Source organism: Grampus griseus (genome assembly GCF_964374135.1).
Source record: "Grampus griseus genome assembly, chromosome: 17".
NCBI classification, from domain to species: domain Eukaryota; kingdom Metazoa; phylum Chordata; class Mammalia; order Artiodactyla; family Delphinidae; genus Grampus; species Grampus griseus.
In genome coordinates, this window is record NC_139011.1 from 77,669,792 (window position 1) to 77,692,165 (window position 22,374).

General features: G+C 44.0%; 1 pseudogene across 1 annotated transcript in view; it reads right to left on the minus strand.

Annotated features, from left to right (window-relative positions):
* The window catches only part of LOC309835284 (lipoxygenase homology domain-containing protein 1-like), a 93,659-nt pseudogene that overhangs the window by 66,595 nt on the left and 4,690 nt on the right, over nt 1–22,374 (minus strand). Inside the window, exons 2-5 of the transcript in view lie at nt 16,620–16,776; nt 13,313–13,466; nt 3,537–3,595; nt 3,174–3,218 (exon numbers count right to left, since the gene is read on the minus strand). The product of the transcript in view is annotated as a lipoxygenase homology domain-containing protein 1-like (transcript). The remainder of the gene's footprint in view (nt 1–3,173; nt 3,219–3,536; nt 3,596–13,312; nt 13,467–16,619; nt 16,777–22,374) is intronic.

Here is a 22,374-nt window from a genome sequence, read left to right on the forward strand (position 1 = left end):
TGTTGTGGAGGTGCTGAGGCCCCGGGCTGGGCTCCCAAGCGGGTGGGAGCAGGCCGGCCTGGCAACTTTGGAAGTGAGCCCAAAGGGGCTGCAGCCTTGGTGAGAGGTGGGCCAGCAAATAAGTGTCAGCAAAGGGGGTTTAGCAGAAACACAATTTGTCTCCACAAAGGTTCCAGGTGGAAAAGAGATTAATAAGGATAATAACAATAACGATGATAATCTCCCCTGACAGTTAAAAACATACTTTCACTTGGGCCCGGAATGAGGTTGAAAGCTAAAAATCCAAAGATATGGCCTAATAAGTTAGAAAAATAACACAACAAAGTAAATCCAAAGATATAGATGATATATACACACACATAAACACACGCATTCTTGATGTCCGTGGGAAGTTAGAAGGCGCTCCTTTAAAGCAAGAACAGTACAGGCTATGGAGTCAAAACCATCTGGATTCAGATTCTAAATCTGCTATTTGCCACCTGTGTGACTTCAGGCAAGCTAAAAACAATCAAACAAACAAAAAGCTTCTCTGTCCTTTAGTTTCATCACCTGTAAAATGGAGCAGTGATACTATCTACCTCATGGGTTATTGTGAGGATTACATAAATGAGTATATCTAAAACACTCAGCACCGACACAGCAAATCCTACGTGTTCACTACTAATGCTCCCATTACTGCTTCTCCACATTGTACCAGGGACCTAGATAGCATCTTAGGACGAGAAAAGGGGCATGATCATTCACATGTGATACGGCTGTTTTTCCAGATCATTCAGAAGTATCTTGTGAAAATGTATTAGAATTAGAATTCATTCAAATGTACTTATTATTATAGGATTAATATAAACGTATTGGTTTAATAAGAGGGTTTAGTATAGTGGCTAGCTATAAGAGCGTTACACAGAAGGCACTGACAAGTTAGAAAATTCAATCCAGCAATGTACATTAAGAATATTATCTCATGACCAAGTCCAGTCTAACTCAGAAATGCAGTTTTACTAGGGCAATGATTTTACCTGTAGAATTATACTTATGTTTATAAGGTGTCAAGCTTTGGAAAATATGCCTTAGATAATTGTGGGAGTTCATTAAACATGGCACAGAGTTAGTGATGGTACCTAATTGTACCATCACCCCAAAATGAAATTAGCTCAGCTGATTCCTTCCTTTTCCTTTCCTTCTACCATTACACTGAAATAGCACATTTTATGCAGCAACATAAAAAGGGATGAATTGTGTAAATGTGCTTCATACACTTTCAAAATCTAAGACTCATGGTTGCTCCTCAGGACTGAACCACAAGGGAACCCCGCCTCATCAGGTTAGACTTCCTAACTTCTCAAGGTTCTTGCCACACCATCAATTAGCTTATTCACCTAACTATAAGACTATCAATGTATTTCTAGAATCATATTGAAACGGAGCAGGGACCCCGCTTTTGGTAACAATATTGCAAGACATATTAAAGATCATATTCTTCAGAATTTAAAAATGAAATAAAATAAAAGAGGATCATTCACAGACAAATGATAGTGTCTCACGAACTAAGGTCTGTGATTAATCCACATTAGTACTGTAAAAACAAAGACAGACCTAGAGTCTGTCATACAGAGTGAAGTAAGTCAGAAAGAGAAAAACAAATACCGTATGCTAACACATATATACGGAATCTGAAAAAAAAAAAAAAAAGGTTCTGAAGAACCTAGGGGCAGGACAGGAATAAAGACGTAGATAGAGAGTGGACTTGGGGACACGGGGAGGGGGAAGGGTAAGCTGGGACGAAGTGAGAGAGTGGCATGGACATATATACACTACCAAACGTAAAATAGATAGCTAGTGGGAAGCAGCCGCGTAGCACAGGGAGATCAGCTCGGTGCTTTGTGACCGCCTGGAGGGGTGGGATAGGGAGGGTGGGAGGGAGACGCAAGAGGGAGGGGATATGGGGATGTATGTATACGTATAGCTGATTCACTTTGTTATACAGCAGCAACTAACACACCATTGTAAAGCAATTACACTCCTATAAAGATGTTAAGAAAAGAAGACATTTTAGTGAGGCCATAAGAAAAAACTAAAACCACAGAAATCATAACCAGAAAAACCACCTTATACTAGTTTATTTTAACCAAAATTACGCTGATAAACTATACCTACCAGACTCCTAGGTGAGCGCCTCCGCTGCATAGCGCAACTGCACTATGTTCGGGAACACCTACGTTGATTACACGGCTAATACTATTAACAAAGGAATTTCAACACTTCCATCCTTAATTAGAATCTTCAGTTTAAAACTATTAGCCTCTATTATTCATATATGCCCTGCCAAGTTCTGGAATTAATGGATAATTTTCCACTTAGAATGTCATTTCAAGCTCTATTACTTAAGGGCTTATTGTAAGACACAGACCTTTGGAGACCCCTTGAAGTTACTTACTAAGTGATTCCAGAACATTAATAAAATTCTGTCCATATTAACACATGCACAGCCTTTTCTCTGTAAATAACTAAAAAACATGAAGTAAAATCTAAGCCGAAATGCAATTTCTACCATCAATAAATGCAAATGCTAATCATCAGCCTGGACAGGGTGCTTGCATCTCAGCAACCATCCTAGTCGGTACGGGACTTTATGAATATAATAACGTTAGCATTAAACCTAGCCTGGTTTCAAATTCCCACACACAGTACAAACATTGTTGAAAACATAGACGTTTGTTGACTTGACATGCATATTAGGAATCCGTACTTACCTCACTCAGATCAGCTTTAAAGTGTAAACATATTAATAACACAGTTGCAAGTTGATTTTAAGAGGATCTAATAGCAAAAGCTGATCTCAAAGGACTTAAAAATAAAACTGAGAAACCAATATGCAAAGTTAGTGGCTAACAAAAAGTATATTAATAGAAATTAATCCTTTGAAAAATAATTATTTCCCCTATACATTTAAGTTATTGAAGGGAAAAAGCTTTTGTGGCTAAAGTTACTTATGCTCGTTTCTTTATAAATCAAGCTATAATTTAATACCTGTTTCTAGATTCATTTTAAGTATATTTAATCAATAGTTTAAACTCAATACAAATATATTAAAATTTGTACAAGGCAAGTAATCTTAAAACAGAAATAAATTATTTCAGATAATTAAAAAGACAAAGGGTGGCAATAACACTTACCATTTGCTTCCTCTTGTATTTTAGCTTGATGATTTATTTGCATTTCTGAAAAAATAAAAGCAAAGTGCAGTTAATGATAGATCTGTCTGATGACATTATAAGTGGGAGAAAAAAAAAGTGTGACTTTAACTCTTAAATGGGAGCAAATCCTTGGGTTGCTTTTTAACTTACAGGAGGGCATTTGCATTGCCAAGACACACTTTACACATGCTTCTATTTTCACCATGAGGAATAGCTGGAAATCTGATGTGAAGGGTAAGCTACCTAAGGGGACATCCTGGGGGCACCTGGGTATGTCCTGGCTGTCAGTTGTACCAAAATCATGTTGTACTTTCTTCTATTCAAGCTGTCATTAATCCTCACCTTGTAGATAAAGTTTGATTTCTGAATGAATTATGCCCTGAGACATAAAGGGAAGCCGTCTGAGGAAAAGAAAAAAAAAGAGAGAGAGAAGAAAACAGGAGAGAAAATCAATTTTTGTTTTTCTCTATTTTTACAATAAGTTTGATTCTGCATTAATTTTGAAAGTTAAAAGGTAATTATAGGAGTATCTTTTTAGAAAGTCAAACACAATCCAATCTACTGTGTACTCATCACTGTGGGAAAATGATACCGTAACTGTGGCTTGAAGAATGAAACGTCTGAACTGCTAGACCTGCGGACCGACCATCTGCCTCTCAGTCCTCACGCACTAACACTGATAAATGCAGCCGGGCCCCCAGCGGGTCGCTGTTCATGACGGGGCTGTGACGAGACCAAGGGCGGGCCTGAGACTCTGAGCCTGACCCCGGGCTCGGGCGGAGAGTGGCCACCCCTTGGTCTCAAGGAATCTGGCACAGAAAGGTAGGCGACACCATTTTAGTACATCCTGAGTGGCGACTCTATCTTGCTCTCACATAGCTTCCTTTAGTAGCTTTTCCTTGGCATCTCCAAAAAGAATCACATTACCTTAAAATTCAGGGCAAATATTCCCACTTTGGGAAATGTGCTTTCGGGGAGTAACAGCACATCCTGGCAGCTTCCCTCTAAACAAACCAACTTCCACGTTAGAAGCAACTTGTGCAGAAGAAGGCTGAGCTCAGAAAACCCAGCTTCAGTACTTCCTGGCCTTGTAATGTTACCCTCTGGAAGCTCAGTCTCCTTGACTAGATTACCTGCCTCAGAGCTGTGATGAAGCTGAAAGGCACAGCCTTGTAGAAACACTGCCTGTCCTACTAAGTGGTACCTGAATGTTACCATTATCCCACGGTAACCACAGTTACGGTTATCCCACACGCCTTCCATCCATCCACCCAGGCAACAGACGTTCAGGAAGAGCCTTGTGTGTGCCAGGCCCTCTGCTAAGTGCTGAAGATGCAAGAACAAGAGACAAGCTCAGTATAAGAGGAGAGATGAACGTGCAAAGGTGTGGCTGTGCAGATCGTCGTACGTGATGTAAGAAATGCTTCCAGGTGTTATAGGAGCAGGAAAGGGGACTGACCACCTCCGAATGCCCAGAGTGGGGAAGAACAGGCACATTTCAACGAAGAGGTGCCGATGCAGCTGGAATCTGGACGGTGAACAGGTGCTTGACAGGAAGCCAGAAGTCAGGAGGGCACGGCAGGGAGGGAGAGCACAGGTGAAGGCACGGAGAGCAGATGCTGCAGGGCCGAGGCACAGGAGGTTGCTGGCAAGACAAGGTGGGGGTGCAGTGGGGCAGTCGGGGGGCCACGGGGGTCACTGGAGGGGGGCGAGAACGCCAAGGAGTTCAGAGGCCGAGCTGTGGCACTAATTCAACCACACCGGCCTGGAAATCACTGGAGGATGCTAACAGGTGGGGTTGACAGGAGACCTGTGAGCTCACACATTCCACTCAGCTGTCAGGACCGCTCTTCCCTGTACCCTTCAAAGGCAAAGAGAGACCTCATTTCCTCTGACCGCTCAGCTCACAGTGTCCTTTCTCTCCCCCCTCTAGAATCTAATAACATAGCATTATTTTATGCATTGACTTAGCCCCTAATTATGCCATCTTGCTTTGTTTGGGTTTATGCACCCATCTTTGCAGCTAGACGACTGGCTGCATAGCTTCCTTCACAGGCCAGGACAAAGGAGGTCACCTTTTTGTGTGTAAGAACATAGGCTCGGGAATGGTGTGGAGTCAGACTGCCCGGCCCATGTTCTCAACCTCTCTAAGCCTCAAGTTTCCTCATTTGTAAAGTACAGGTAATAATCATACCTACAGCATAAGGATGCAGGATTAAACATACATATTTAAATTTCTCATCTGACACCTGCTATCTGACATGTGATAAATGGTCAAGAAATATCATTACTATTATATTCTCTCATTGCCAAACACAGTACCTTGTACATAGTTGGTGTCACAGCAAATGTAATTCAGGCGACAGTCATCCCCCATCCCCCATCCCCTTTTTAGATGTTCCAGAAAGAAGTAAGCCTTGGAGAGCAAGGTTTGTACCAGAGGACCTGCCTTCCATCCTAGCCGACTGGAGATTAGTTAATCAGATGTTCTCTCTTAATATTTTGACCTAAAAGATACAGCAACTGTGATCCGAGAATGCTGCCCAAGGAGGCTTCACGGTACTGGTACTGGTAAGGCCAGCTGGTACTCCGGAACCCGAGCCTGCTGCAAGCCAAAGAGATGGGTGAGAAGAACCTTCCAGAAGAAGCTGATCTCCAGAGAGAAGAATGGAGATTTTCAACGAAGAGACACTTTGAAAATTCAGAGAGTGACGGGCTGACTGGTGACTGTCTAGTTTACAAAGTTGAGCTTTATTTCTTTTAATTTATTTAGTTATTTTTGGCTGTGTTGGGTCTTCGTTGCTGTGCATGGGCTTTCTCTAGTTGAGGCGAGCGGGGGCTACTCTTCACTGAGGTGCACGGGCTTCTCATTGCAGTGGCTTCTCTTGTTGCAGAGCACGGGCTCTAGAGCGCAGGCTCAGTAGTTGTGGTGCGCGGGCTTAGCTGCTCCACAGCATATGGGATCTTCCTGGGCGAGGGATTCAACCTGTGTCCCCTGCATTGGCAGGCAGGTTCTTAACCACTGTGCCACCAGGGAAACCCTGAGCTTTATTTCTTAAAGCTGGATTCCATGACAGTCACGTTCAAAATTGCCATTTCTAAAATTAGCTTTCATGAATTTCTCATCCTTGCAACCAAACCAGGGTTTATTGACTGACGAATTAACATTTAAAAAATCATACTCTAGTCTTGTCTTTTGTTCAGTCTACCTATGGAATGTCTCTTCTCTGATTTCTCTTCTTTCAGAAACTACTGGACTAAAGCAATGCTCTGGCCCTGAAAGCCACAGAGACCTCTGAGCACTAGATATCTACTAAAAATAACTCCCTCTAGGTGGCTCCAGGATTAGATTCTTATACACTTGAAATCATCAAAACTGTTAACTCTTAATTCCCTTCAGTGGCCATCATTTCTATGGGATTTTTTAAAAAATTAGTTTTACATTGCCATCAGATGTTTCCTCATGGACCATTTCTAATAGAACAGGATAGATTTTAGCTACTTTCGATGAGAGTCATTTGTAGGGCACGCGTAGTTTCTTCTGCATGTGCCTCTATCTACCTGCCTATGCACGTGTCTGCGCCCATCCTTCAATTTCTACCCCATCATGTGCTGCAAAAGAAGCTGAGTGACCTAGCCAAGGCCAGTGGTCGAGGGCTGTGAACCACATTTTACATCAGGATGTGAACATCCCCCCAAAGCCAGTGAACAGGTGGGAGTATGAGAGCAGTGAGCCTGGAGGGAGGCGTGGTGATATTAAAGGAATGGAATCAAAACGCCAACAGCAGGAGCTCGCGTGCCCGAGAACGCCGTACACATTATGCAGCCACAGCAAAAGCTCACCTCAATACCCCCAGGTCACCAGGGAGTTCCCTTTCACTGGGGCAGCTGGGAAACACAAATACAGAAACGAACAAAACTTCTCTAGTCTTTCATGATTAAAGTAGACAGCCATGGAATGTGTTTGTGTGATGTGGCCCTAAGACACGTGGGTTGTTTTCGGTGGAGAGGGAGTATAAGAAGGTGGTAGGGATTAGATTTTGTCTGAGATACGTTTCAGATATGGCAACCACTCACTCACCCTGCAAACAGCAGGAGAAACCTAAATGCTTGTAAGAAGGCTCTGTGTCTCCACCCCCATCCCAAAAATGAGCAAGACGCAGCCCTGCACCTCATTCTGTCAGCTTCCACCACCACCACTTGTCACTTTTGTACCAAGGAATGGCTCAAACTGACGAAGAAGAGCACAGACGCCTGCAGCAGCACAAATAACATGCCCAGAATAGCAAGAAATGATTAAAGTGGCCTCTGTCAGGAGAAAAAATCAGTGAAGTTACATGACTGCTCGCTGTCTCATGATAATTTTTATTATTCTCTCTTCCCTATAAACATAGTATTTTATATTTCTGTACTTTATCAAAATTTCAACATCCTTTCTTATCTATGTAATTTATCATTTCCCCCTCTTTCCCAGAAAGGGAAAATAAAACCATTTGTACATGGGCTGAACTATTTTGAAAGTAAGCAAATATATAAACTTCAGTTTTTCCAGACTGAGATATCTTGAAGTAGCTCTAACAACGTGTGTTTTGCCTAAATATCTCCACCAGTGGCACAACAGACTTCTTAACTCCTGTGCTAATTCCAAGAGTCACTCTTTGGTGCTGTATTAATACTTACAAATGAATATTCAGTGATAATTTTGTCTACACCTCTTAGTGAGATTAAGACGTATTTAAACCTTTTAGATTCCATGTTCTAATTTCCAATCCCTTCTTTCATGTGATTTCCCTTAGGGTTTAAGGTGTCTTCAAGAACACACGCCCTTCGGTTCCGTTGAACATGCAACTTTAACTTGTTCTATTCCAGGGAACGTGGTGGGGCTGTAAGTAAAAACGGGGAGCAACGGACCTGATCTTGAGGAAAGTCTTCCGCGAGTTGGAAGAGGCAGGCTAGACAGAAACACAGAAACAGGAATAGGAAGCACCGGGTTAGGGTTATGTGCTTTGGGAAAAGCTTACGGGGAAGCGGCACTTGGCCCAACCCGAGGCTGCAGGGAAGGCTCCAGGCAGAAGGGACATCCCTTTTGGTAATTCACAGTAAATTCACCGTAAGGGCGCGCTAGGCTCCGGGCACCGGGGCCGAGCAGCAGCGGGGCGAGCGCAGGTTGGGAGAAGGGCACTGGGACTGCCCGGGAGCACAGAGGAACCGAGTCTGCGGCCTCTTGGCCTGGTAGCGACCCCAGGGTGTGGCCGAGGCCGCCTCCAGGACAGAGAGGGATCCCGAGGGGGCCGGGAGGAGGCCGTCCTACCCGCCTCTGCTCGAACGCTTGCCTCGCCGGCCTGCGGGGAGGTGAGTCCTCTTATATGGCTAATGGCGCAACAGACCCTCTTTCCAACATTAGTAAGAAGGCACTGAGGGGGCGTGGCCTGGAGCGGGGGCGGGGGGGTGGCATTCACCTTCGGAAAGCATCCAAGACTTGCTGGTGGTCTATGCCGTCCATAGAGGACACCTTCTTAAGTCTTCTTTCCTTCCATTTTTACAAAAAGGAAATGATCTCAACCTTCCTCAAGAAAAAAAAAAAAAAAGCCTCCTGACTAGCAGTGCTTTACAAGTGTTGGCTGCAACCTCAGCCCTGGGGACAACTGTGCAGCTGCCCGTCCTCCCTCCTTAGGGCAAAACGCCTTGGGGTCACCCCACGTATCTGACCATGAATCTGACCATGATTTGGTTTTGTGAAGACAAAGCTGGTCGTTCTGCTGTGCCCTGACAAGTCCAGCCAGGCAGCTGTTTTAGGTATCATTTATCTGTATTTAACTTTTCAGTTCCTTCATCCATAAGTCTCCTCCCATTTAGAGCTGCCCACAGTAGGCCCTTTATTTCAGATAACCTGCTCGCACCCACTCACGTCAATGCCACTTCCCAGACCAGTCGGGAGGAATGGAAGGAGACGCTGGGAAGCTGCCTCGTCCTGAAGCTGAAGAACTTTGCTACTGTGTGTGACTCTAGACTCTTCTAGGTCAAGTGGGTTAATGAATATATTCATAAATGAGACTGTTGCTATTTAAAGGTAGATACCAACTTCTTTTAAATGATTTCATTAAAGGTCTACACACACACACATACATACACAGGCACGAGTACACAATACCACAAGTTTGATGACAAACAGAAAAGTCTAGAGATACCTAATTCAATGCTAATGAACTTGCAGTGGGTAATACACTGGGGGGTCCACTCAAACAGTGCCCCCCCAGATTCACGTGCGCTCAGAACGCGGCCACATGTGGAAACGGCTCTTTGTAGATGTAACTGATTCAGATGAGATCAGACTGGAGCAGGGTCAGCCCCCAGCTCTGGGTCCTCCTCAGAATAGGAGGAGAGGCTGTGGCGACAGAGGCAGAGGCTGGAGCGAGGCAGCTGCAAGCCCAGGAGCACCAAGGACTGTGGGCCGCACCCAACCAGCAGCGGCGCTAGAAGGGAGCACCCCAGAGACTTCAGGGCCCGGCCTACCTGGATTTCAGCCTCCTGGCCTCCAGAACTGTCAGAGGACACAGTTCTGCTTTAAGCCGACAAGTGTATAGTGTTTTGTCACAGCATTCATAGGCGACTAATACGAAGAGTAAATAAGATTTACTTCAGTTCATAGTCAGTTGAATGTCCGCCCCATGCAAATGCAAATTTTGCTTGCTCCAAACCTCAAATAGCTAAATCTTATGTGTAAATGGTAGAAATTCACTGCCGTATACTCTATTTTTGCAGAAAAATAAAATCTTCAGGTACAGAAATAAAGCCATAGGACGTGGGTGTTCAGTTGAAGAGGAGATGCGAATCCTCGCAGGAGGCGTCTGCGGTGCACAAGAGTCCTCGCCCGGTCGCCGGGCCTTGTATTTCAGCCAAGCCTCTTACCCCTTCAGTTAGGAAAAGGAACGAAACGTTGGTGGGCTTTCTCTCTGCCTCAGTTCAGCTGTGCTGTACATTCTTGTCCGTGCGGAAGCTTCCGGGAGCACGACTGAGATTGCCTTTCCTTTCCCCCCGCTGATGTGCGCCTCTGCTGCCAGCGCCCCAGATCTCATTCCCACAACGAGCGCACCCCGCAGCCCAGCTTGGCCCCTCTGCCCCCCACCGCCCAAGGTGTGACAGGAGGCAGGTGGTCCAGGTCCCCCCCCAGCGCCCGTCTCCTCAGCTGTCGGCGCAGCCTTCTAGGCTGGCACCTGCCTCCGGGGTAGCTGTCCTGGACCTTTCACGCGCAGAGAGAAGGCTCTGGGGGCACAGAGGCAACCGCGAGCGGGTCCGGGCAGTCCGCTGCTGTTGTAGAAGGGGTCGGCTCAGCCTGAGAGCTATCCCTGGTGCCGCTGCTCTTCTGCTTCTCTAAGCAAGTGGGACCTGCCTTGTCTCCGCGTCTGCAGGTGGGAGGGAAGGGGGGCTGCAGCTCACTCTCTTCATCAGGTGCTGTGTGAGTGGGCACCGGCTGCCGTTTCTTCGGGACCTACCGCGACGGGCAGAACATCAGAGCAGCATTTGTTACGCCAGGACAGTGCGTACCTGTTATATGACATTTGGTCACTTAACGTATTTTATAATTAAAATTGTTTCAGCTACAACCCATTGAAACTAAGTTAAGCTAGTACTTCGGTGTCCTCCTTCTAGTCGAGGCCATGCTGGCACAGTACAGACACGCGCTGAGCGGATGCAGGAGGTGATGGGAGCGGGAGGGGCTGGCGGTGGTGCAGGCACGGCAGTGTGATGAACGGATCCAAACTATCTCCGGGAGATTTCACGTTGGAAAGAAATCAGCTGTAACGTGGATGGACCTAGGGATTATCACGCAAAGTGAAGTAAACCAGAGAAAGACAAATAGCACATGATATTGCTCACGTGTGGAATCTAAAAAAGTGATACAGATGAACTTACACACAAAAGAGAAACAGACTCACAGACATAGAAAACAAACTCATAGTTACCAAAGGGGAGAGGGGGGAGGAGGGATAAATTAGGAGTCTGGAATTAAATTATACACACTGCTATATATAAAATAGATAACCAATAAGGACCTACTGTATAGCACAGGGAACTCTACTCAATAAATTGTAATAACCTATAATGGAAGAGAATGTTAAAAAAGAATATATATATTTATATGTATGTATAACTGAATCACTTTCTGTAAGCCTGAAACTAACACAACATTGTAAATCAACTGTATTTCAATAAAAAATAAAAACAAACATAAAACTAAATAAATCAGCTGAGTTAATGTGATAACGTTTGTCAGAACCTAGGAACCTGAAAAGAAAACCCTAGATGAATCACTCCCTAGCTCCTCTGCCGTGGGGAATAAATGCAGCTGCCCCCAGCCCCCAGGAGGCCCGGTGCTGGGGTGGGAGTGGGCGGGGCTGTGATGCTGAAGCCTCTTCCGCGCACTTGCCACTCAGCAGCCGGGGGCGTCTGCGCTGAGCTCTGAGTAAGCACGGGAGGAGAGAGACACTGTTGCTAATCGGGCCAATTCGCTCATGCGAGCGGGCGGACTCTGAGTGGGAACTAAAGGGTGGGCGGGGTCAGGACACTCAGAGCAGAGCAAGGAAGGGCGACCTGGGCGAAGAATAGCGCGCTCCGCGGGACGGAAGCAAAGAGGTGAAGTCAGGTGGTCTGACTTCACTGAGATCCTGCAAGAGGACAATTACAGCAACAGACTGGAGGGGAAAGCAATGGAGTCAGTTGGTATAAAGCCTTGAATGGAAAGATCATGAGGTTTGGGTTTGGTTTTGGTAGGCAATGGGGATTAATACAGATTTTTGAACAGGAGGATGATGTAATTAAAACACTGCGTTAGGAACAGGATCTCCCCCCCACGCTTTTTCTTGAAAAAATTTAGGGCAAAACTATACAATATAATGCTAGAGAATGAAAGTCATAATAGAGCAAAGGAAGAATGAAAGAGGAAAAGACAAGCTTGAGTCCGAATGAAGATCAGTACGATAAGCACAGTCGGCATGGAGGCCGTGAGCGGGGTCGAGGGGCGCAGGAAGAGCCAGGACGATCAGAGGATGGCTCCGACCCAGGCTGAGACACAAGGACGCTGATTAGGGTGGAGGAAGTGGCAACGGAGGAAGCGGGATGAATTCAGCGGGAACTCTGAGAAAGCGACCGACTGCAATTAACGCCGGCCAGGCGAGGAACAGGCGGGCGAGCCTGCCGTGGTTCCCACTGCGCCATTCGCTGCTCCATTCACTGCAGCCCCGCCAATCACCTCTGCGTTTGTAGTTCTTGGTGGTATATGGTGAGTATTTTTAGTTGAACTGACTCATTGTTTTTTACCCGCTTTTTGCTTAGTAATTAAAGTTGTAGTGGCTTTGGCATCTCCAAATCTGCCCCCTTGAATTTTCCAGTGCCCCGTCTGTGCCTCATTTCCTGGTTGATTATCTATTTGGAAAGATAATCTGTCTTTATCTGGAAAGATAAGGCTGTCCCCAACACTGAGGGTCCACAATCTCAGAACAGAGCTCCAGGATTCTCACTCCATGTCCACAGTAGATTGGGTTTTCATGGAGAAACCTGTCCTGTCTTGGGTCTGGGTCCCCTCCTGGCCCTGGCCAGCTGAAGCTGGGTTTTCTTGAGAAAGGAAGGGATCTAGAGAGCAAAGCTTAACCTCAAGGCTGTAGGGTCAGATCAGAAATGGAGGGAGGTGCTTGCGGTCTGTTCCTTATGAGGCCTGCGGGAAAGCCCGAGTTATCTAGGTTTCCATCTTTGTCTTTCTCATGTTCTGAGAGTTCCCTCTAAAAGTCTCCTTGCTTAATTCGATATGAAATTGTTAGAACGCTACCATTTTAGTAACGTAAAGGGATCAAGATTTAAACAAATATTCTCACGTTGTAGGCAGTAATTTCCAGTGTGAAACTTTTGGTCCTTTTGTGACTTAGAGCGAGTCGAAATAATAAGAAATTACAAGATAAGATTTCCTTACGATGCTTAGCAATAGATTATTTACTGAAACACTCGATGAGTGATGCGTGATGTGGAATACTGAGGAAACGACACAAATCCATGCACCTAAACACACAAACGCACTCACACACACTGCAGTTCCATCTTCTGAGGCGGCACGGGGACAGCACTACGTTTCACAGGAGAAGGTGGACGCGGACGCAGCCCTGGCTCCCTGGCCACCACCAACTTGCAGCACCAGCCCTGAGACTTGTCACTGGCCTCACAGCGCCACAGCGCCTTCTGCAGTTTTCCAGGCGACACTGCTTCCACTTGAAATGTATCCACCCGGTGCAGGAGGCAGAGAAAACCCCACAGAGATAGCGTGAGTCCAGCACAAGACGAATGGGGGCAATAATAACAGCCCGAGGGGTGCCGAGAGCAGCACAATACTTCGGCAGAGATGCTACTACAGCTAGCATCCAACGGGGTAGTAAGGGAAGAAAAATAAGCAAACTACTTTTTTATCTATTAAAGATGTATTTCTAGCTATGCTTTTTTCTCTCCTGGAGTTTTATCTCCTCCACTGTGGTCGTGTCCAGTGTAACCAAGAAACAAACCCTAACACAAAGGCCTCCAGTTTGGCGCTCTTCTCTTGCTTAGATTCCTGCCCCCGGGACGCAGTTTGCTAGATGATCAGGCTGGCGACCGTGGGGGCCTGATAGCACACTTACTTTCCATGAATGCTGATTCTCCTTGAAGCACAGAGGAACAAATTCCTTTCTCTCCCTCCCTCCTCTCTTTCCTTCCTTCCTTCCTTCTCTCCCTCCTTTCTCTCCCCAATAAACCTTCTCGAACACCTTCTTCTGTAGATAATGTGAAGCACATCGTCGGGTTTGTTGTGAAAGAGCATCTCGGAACCTTCATTTTATCATGGCAAAAACTCACTGAGGTTTCCAGAGACGCAGGACCTAACGTAGGTGCTACGCTGGTTGGAAGAGAAAGAACTCACAGACTCCTGCTGAGAACAGACCACCTGAAGATCATCTGAGGAAAGGGTCAGGAATTTAATTAAGTCTGCGACGTTCCCAGAAGTGACAGCTGAATATTAACTACGGTTTCACTACTTTGCGGTAAAAGTGCAAATCCAGTACCACTTGTATTTTCTTGTGGCACAGGCTGTCTAAGCAGCTGCCTGCACGGGCACTAGAGTACGTTTCAATTTCATATTTGAAGACACACTACCTCGCATCAACTGTTGTTCCGTGTTGTTGATGGAAATCTTCTCCTGTTTAGGCCAAACCCAAACCATCACTAGTCCTGTGATACTCTGGTCACCAAATTGTGACTGTGTGTGTTCCTGGTGTCCCTGCACAGTCCCGCTGTCACTCTCCTGCACCCCCAGTGTGCTTCAAAAGGGACATTTCCTGATACACGTCACCTGTGGTGGTAGATACGACTGGGCCCCAGCCTTGTCCTTGGGGCCATTTGTGGGTCCATAGTGCAGGCGTGCTGACAGCTCTCCATCTCACACCCTACAGCTCACGGCTTCTTCTCCTGAGGGTTTCGCCGGTGGGGCAGTGTTGAGGGGTGTCCACAGGGTTTCTCTGAAATTCTCTAACAAGGAGTCCCAGTAGCCACAGCTCAGTACTGTCTCTTCTCGGGCTTTTCTCCATTCTCTTCAGGTCACACTGGGATCCCCTCCCAGATCAACTACCCTGGTCTTCACGTTCTGCTTCGAAGCAAATCTGAATGAGGATACCTCAAGGTCAAGAAAGATTGCCTGAACCAGCTCTCCTGTTTCCTCTTTTTTCTTCAAGTATCTTTAGTTTTGAAGACAGAACTAAACTAGGTCTATTATGTGTGTGGCTGCCTGTTGACTACACAGCTGTACACTTTGCAGAGAAAACGACAACAACCAGCCCAAGGCCCTAAGGACATGGACGGAAAGGGCTACAGGGTCACCTCTGAGGGGCAAATAGGGAGGACATGAGCAGAAGAGATAAACCCATGGAGAGAGACATTAGGACAGTGCTGGCCCTTCGGTTTAGAAAAATGAATAGCCTTTTCCTTATGTGTTCCTGCCTGACGTCACAAATGATCAAAATGGGAAGGATGTGGCTAAGGATGTGAGCTGTGGTTCGTGTGGAATCATCCTGGCAATTAACTACAAGATCGTTGCCACAGTTTCTTGCAGCAGAACTCTTGAAACCATTTGGCATTTCCATTACATTCCATCCATTGAAGAAGATAATAGAGAACTCTAAAATGAACTAGGGAAGAAAAGCAGTTACATCTCTGACTCTAAACTATAGAACATGCCACTAAACCTACACTGTTTACTCTTTTTATACACTGGATTGTTTTCAATCTATAATACACCCTTCCCACTCTCTGGGAGGTGCTGTACACGATGATGAACTGAAGACGATTCACCATGCAGACGTTTCACTTGCAAAACCTTAGTTGGTAATCCCACACCATGCCGCGCGGGCCGAGCCACCAGCAGGCGGCCAGGAGAGACGGCGCCTTCACCAACCACCACCAAGTGGGAGGGTCAAAGCGCCTGGGAATGAAAGCCAGGATAGCTTCACTGATCACTTGGTGTAATATTAATAATAATATCATGGCATCTAAAACTTTGTTTCTGCTCAAAATTAATAATTCACTTGTAACAGCAAAAATGAGGCATAATTTTGTTGTTTTCCCTCACTGTGATGAAAGCTGTGTTACCTGCAGTGACAAATAAAAGCTTTAGGTGAGCTTTAAGAGCTCTGATGTTTCAAAATATTTCATAAACTACAAGTACAAAACAGTCTGAAAAACAGCACTCTCAAACTGGTTCGGGAGTCTTCTTGCTTAAAAATGTACTCATGCTGTAGATAATCCCTATTCTTAATCTCAGACCCCAAATTGTACTTTTTTTTTCTATACACAACAAAATAACATTAAAAATTAACTGGGTTGATTATATACATCACTGCAACTCCTCAAACATCAACTATATAGAAAGACTCATATGTGTATATAAAGGACAAAAGGGAATATGAAGGGCTTTAAGGTGTGAGAATAATGTATTTGGCTCCGTTCAAGATGTCTTAAAGAAAGGGTGCTGCGTTATTCTGAGAAATATCCTATAATGGCCCTTCTATGACTTGACCTTTTAGAATAAGGCTTTGTACTTCCCAGTCCTGACAGGGTATGTTCACATATATTTTTCCCTGATATAATCTCATTTTTTTCTTTTACTTACACCCTCACTAATTTTTAATGTCTTTTTCTTTGTTCTATTATTCATTGCTAGTATAGTGTGTCCCATTTTTCTTTCAAGAAAAACTTCTAAAACAAAGCACATTAGGAAGTCGGGTCAGGAAAACTTGTGCTGAAGATGTTCTAAAACAAAAACTTGAAGGGTGTCAAGCCCTTGTCAACTTTCAATCACGTATGGCCACCTTTGGAGAGATTGCTAAGAACATGGGAAGGTTATCTGTGCAGACACACCTGTCCTCTTTGAAGTTTCACTGGCATGCTGGATTTGTACAGCAGTCATAGACCAGAGTCTTACCTCTGAGACACAGTGTCCCACAGAGACACAGGGATACTTCGGCCTCCGTTTCTGCTTCCTTCAGTTGCCCAGTTACGGATGTCAGCAAGGTATCTCACTACTGACAAAGCAAAGGGGAGAGAAACAAGGAAATTAATCACCTGGGAGTTCATACAGACGGAACCCAGATCCATGGGCCACGCTACAATAAAAATCATTGTATGAGAATTCCTCTAATCTGGACTTGCTGTATCTATGGAGAGATTTTTGATCTTTCAATCATTCATTTTAATTATAAATGGGCATTTTTACACTATGAGCAAATGCTCCAAAAAAGCAAATAGCTTTTTCAAAAAGACAAATGAAAGCTTTAAAAAAAAAAAAAAAAAAAAAGCTGTTCTTTTATGTATGACATAGGAGGATATTTCATGATCAGTATTTTATTGGCAAGGGTGACGTTATTACTGTAGGTGATGCTTAAAGTTTAAAATGATGTAAAGGCCTCCTCCCTGGCCCAGGCTCACATCTTCATTTCCTGCCTGTGAGGACTCAGACTAAATGCAGTTACTAACCAACAACAATTACCACCACCTATATTTCTATTCTACTTTGTTTTATGAAACACTCTTCACGTGTATTATTTAATCCTAAATTCAATCTTATATTTTCTTGGAAGAGAAACGATATATAGTCAAAGTCAACAAACACATTCTTGAGGCTAGTTGTCTGCGGGACACTGGATATAAAATACAGAATGTATTAGGATGAGAAAAGCTGAGGAAAATACTTTGAGGAATCCTAGTCTGAAATATCACACACCTTTGTTGTAAATATAAAACAAAAAAATACTTCTACTTCTATTATGTATTCAATTTGTCCGATGATTCTTAAAAAACATGAATAATAAAGGCAACTAGTCACCAACACATTTGTTGGGCACTTAAAGTGCTTATGGTGTTCTACAAGATCTGGTAATAGGGACGGAGGTGCAAGTACTAATGCCAGTGTTGGTGCTTTCTTTCTGCAGTTGGAAAAATGAAAAGAGAGTAAGGCTTAAACATGTTCTCAGAGAACACTCCAAGCATTGTTGCAAATCAGATACGAAGTCAAAGCCTGCTTCTAAGTCTCCTTATTTCTGGTCTGTTCCTTATGATAATACTCTATTTGTTACAAGGACTATACAAAGAGGATCAAGTATGGTAATTGCAACTGACTGAGGAACTATTAAATGCATGAATTTATCTTTGGTTCAAATGAACTGGCACAACTTTTAGAACGTTTCTATGAACTTCTGGAGTCTTTCGAGATTAAACACTTGACTGGAGATGTTGTGAGAAGAGGAAGCTGGTGCTGCCTGCTATTCACTGAACTAGAAAATCCTCAGAAACAAATCTTTTTCTTACTGCATTTCAGAATTTGCTCTTTCTCTTTTGTGGTTCTTTCTAGAATCCTGAAGTGAAGAAGTAACTGAAAATGAAAAGGACCTGGAAATATTTACAAGATGCCTTAAAACTTCAAAAAATAAAGAAAGAAAGCAATCTCTTACCTAGTTTAGCTAATCTCAAGGCTGCCTAGAGCTCACATCAAGTAGTACTAATTTTAAAATAATAACAAATACACGAAAACCTACATCTCATTTCAATTCAAAGGCTCAGAAGAATCAAGAAGTTTCCAGAGAGTTCCTATTCCAAGTGAGCCAATTTATCCAGGTCACATGTAGCACACGCTACAGAGACAGCCCAGACACTTGGAGAGAGTACCGGGCCAAGGGTCAGGAGGAGGGGCTCTGGCCTCGAAAGCTACTAACTCTGCGTGACTCAGCCAAGCCTCCAAAGCTCTCCAGGCTTTGTCTCTTTCTCAGATTTCTTGCTTCATACGATTGTGGGTGGAAAAAAATGCTTGACATGATTTCATTCTTAAATTTACTGAGACTTGTTTTGTGGACTAACGTGTGATCTACCCTAGAGAATGTCCCATGTGCACTTGAGAGGAATGTGTATGCTGCTGATTTGGGGTAGAATGTTCTGTACACATTTATAAAGTCTATCTGAACTAATGTGTCACTTAAGGCCGACTTTTCCTTCTTGATTTTCTGCCTGGATGATTTACCCGTTGATGTACATGGAGTGTTAAAGTCCCCTACTATTACTGCACTGCTGTCAGTTTCTCCCTTCAGGTCTTAATATTTGCTTTATATATTTTGGTGCTCCTATTTTGGGTAGACATATATTTACAAGCGTTATATCTTCTCGGTGAATTGAACACTTTATCATTATATAATGCACTTCCTTGTCTTTTCTTACAATCTTCGCTTTAAAGTCTGTTTTGTCTGTTATGAATACAGGTACCTCAGCTTTCTTTTCATTTCTTTTGCGTGGACTATCTTTTTCCATCCCTTCACTTTCAGTCTGTGTGTGTCCTAATATCTGAAATGAATCTCTTGTATGCAGCATATAAATGAGTCTTGGTTTTTTACCTTTTCAGCCACTCTATGTCTTCTGATTAGAGAATTTAGTCCATTTACATTTAAAGTAATTATTGATAGGTATGTACTTATTGCCATTTTGTTAATTTTTTTCTGGCTATTTTTGTAGTTCCTCTTTGTTCCTTTCTTCTCTTTTTTGTCTTTCCTTATGGTTGGATGACTTTCTTTAGTATTATATTTAGATTCCTTTCTCATTTTCTTTTGTGTTTCTCCTATAGGTTTTTGCTTTGTGGTTACTGTGATGTTCACATATAACATCCTATGTATATAAGAGTCTATTTTAAGCTAGTTCGCAACTGAAATTTGAACTCACTTCAAAACTCTGCATTTTTACTCCCCCACTCGACATTTTATGTGACATTTTAATGTCACATTTTAATTTTATATACCCCTTAATTGTAGTTTTCGTTAATTTTACAACTTATGTCTTTCAACATTCATACTAGCTTTATCAGTGATTAACCCACTGTCTTTATTATATATTTACCTTTACCAGTGAGATTTTACTTTCATATGTTTTCTTGTTATTAACTAGTGTCATTTGTTTTCAGCTTAAAGATATCCCTTTAACATTTCTTATAAAGCCAGTTTAGTGGTGATGAACTCCTTTAGTTTTTGTGTCTGGAAAACTCTCTCTCTCTTTCTATTCTGAATAACTTTGCCAGATAGAGTATTCTTGGTTGGAAGTTTTTTTTCCTTTCAGCACTTTGAATATATCATGTCACTCCCTTCTGGCCCAAAAAATTTCTGCTGAAATATCTGCTGATAGCCTTATGGGATTTCCCTTGTGCATAACAAGTTGTTTTTCTCTCATTGCTTTTAAGATTTTCTCACTATCTTTAACTTTTGACATTTTAATTATAGTGTATCTTGGTGTGGATCTCTTTGGGTTCATCTTATTTGGAACTCTCGGTCTTCCCGGACCTGAATGTCTGTTTCCTTCCCCAGGTTAGAGTAGTTTTCAACCACTATTTCTTCAAATAAGTATTCTGTCCCTTTTTCCCTCTTCTTCTGGGACCCCTATAGTGTTAATGCTATCCTGCTTGATGTTGTCCCATACATCCAGCTATCTTCACTTCTTAAAATTTTTTTCTTTTTGCCTCTCTGTTTGAGTGAGTTTCATTGCTTTGTCTGCCAACTCACTGATTCATTTTTTTACCTCATCCAACCTGCTGTTGAACCCCTTTAATGCATTTTTTTAGTTCAATTATTGTATCCTTAAGCGCTGTGACTTCTGTTCGATACTTTATGTTTTCTGTTTCTTTATTGAAGTTCTCACCATGTTCATCAATTCTTTTTCCAAGGTCAGTGAGCATGTTTTTGACAATTACTTTGAATTTTTTATTAGGTAGGTTACTGATCTCCATTTCATTAAGGTCTTCTTCTGAGTTTTTATCTTGTTCTTTCATTTAGAACATATTTGTTTCCTCATTTTGCCTGATTCTCTGTGTTTTTGTCTATGTATTAGGTGAAAGAGCCACCTTTCCAGTCTTGAAGGAGTGGCCTTGTGTAGGTGATGGACCTTATTGTTCGAGCTTGCACTAGCTCTTGGTTGTCTCTCAAACCTGTGTGATTGTCTAAGTAGCCTGGTTTATTCATGGTCCCTGTTGTTGAGGGTATGCCAAGACGTGTCAGTGTTCCAGGTGGAGTGATCTCATTTAGCACCTAGTTTTAGGTGATTGGAAGCCAAACCCTGAGGCAGCAGCTTTTAAAGTATGCAAATATATTTAGTCCTATTGGGTCACAATCATAACTCCTGCTGGCCTCCAGACCAGGAGAGCATGAAGTATCCCGTGGCTGAGTGTACAAGCTCCTTTCTGGGAGGTTTTGTCACAGTGTAGTGAGGCCTAAGGACTTAGCAAGGATGGTGTCTCCCTGCTTATGCTCCCTGAGAGCACGTCTGCAGCCTCTGGATGTGCACAGACCTGAAGCCTGTCCCTCAGGCTGAAGCTCCTGAACCAGTAAACAGGCCTCTTTCACAGGAAGAGTTGGGGGGCTGTTTCAGTCTGCTGTCTGGGCAGTGCCCTGGGAGTGGAGCCTCCCAAGAACCGTCTTTCCAGTTGTTACAATCCTGTGGAGTGCAGGAATGCAACACCCTTGGCCGCCAGGGCCAGGTAATCAAGGGCTGTCCTCCATGTGGAATGCATGTACCTGCCAGCCCCAGCAAGGCAGCTGGAGAGCACGGGGGGAGGGATACACTCCCGGCTTCAGCAAGGCAGCAGGAAAATACCTAGTCTGTGGGTGCCCATCCACTTTAGCAAAGAATCAGGAGGATGCTGTGATGTGTGTGTGTGTGTGTGTGTGTTCACCAGCCCCAACCGCGAGTGGTAAGAGTGTCTGCCTGCTTCTTCGTGGCAGCAGGACAGTGCCATGGCCACTTGCCCCTGCAGGCCTCAGCAGGGCTCAGGAAGGTGCCATGTCTGCACTCTCCCGCCTATGCCAGCAGGGTAGAGGGAGAGTTCAAAAACCGTGTCCATCAGCACCATTGTCCCTGGAGAGTCCCAGTCGTCCCCTGCCCCTCCAGTAGATGCTTTAAGATTAGCAAATGAATCCCCCTCACATATAGCCTAGGTGCTTTTCAAACTGCTGCTTTTGTGCTGGGTCCTGGGCAAAAGAGATCACATGTAAGCCCTTTGAAAGGAGAACCAGCCCCGTTTGTTTCCTAAGCCAGATGTCTTGGGGGCTCATCTCTCCCGTGCAGGTCTAGGAGAAGGTCCTCTGGGAGAAGCTCCGGACTTGTGAGTCCATCCCTATCGAGGGATGCCACGCTGGGCGTAGGGTTGTTGGCTACCTGCATCTCTGCCTCTCCTATCCGGCCTGATGTGCCCTTTTATCCTTTGTTGTGGAGGAGCAGTTCAGCTAGTTTTCAGGGTTTTTTCAGAGGGGATTGTTCCTCTGAAATGCAGCTGGAGATGTGGTGTGTCTGTGAGAGAAGATGAGTTTAGGATCCTCCTGTGCCACCATCTTGGACTGCCCCTCTCCTTTGTTCAATATTCAAAGTTAATTACTATATGACAGTGTTCAGTTAGAGCCATTTTATTTGGGCTCCAAGCTATCGGTTACCTGGAATCAATTCAGTGACTTGGATTAATAATTTATATCAGTATTTTGGAAGCTAGCTAGCACAACTGTATTAATGTGTTATTACTGTGACTGAAATAGCAAGTCAGACCTCCAAAGAGGTACCTAAATTATGATCAAGGAAAACTCTCAAACTTTGAATGACA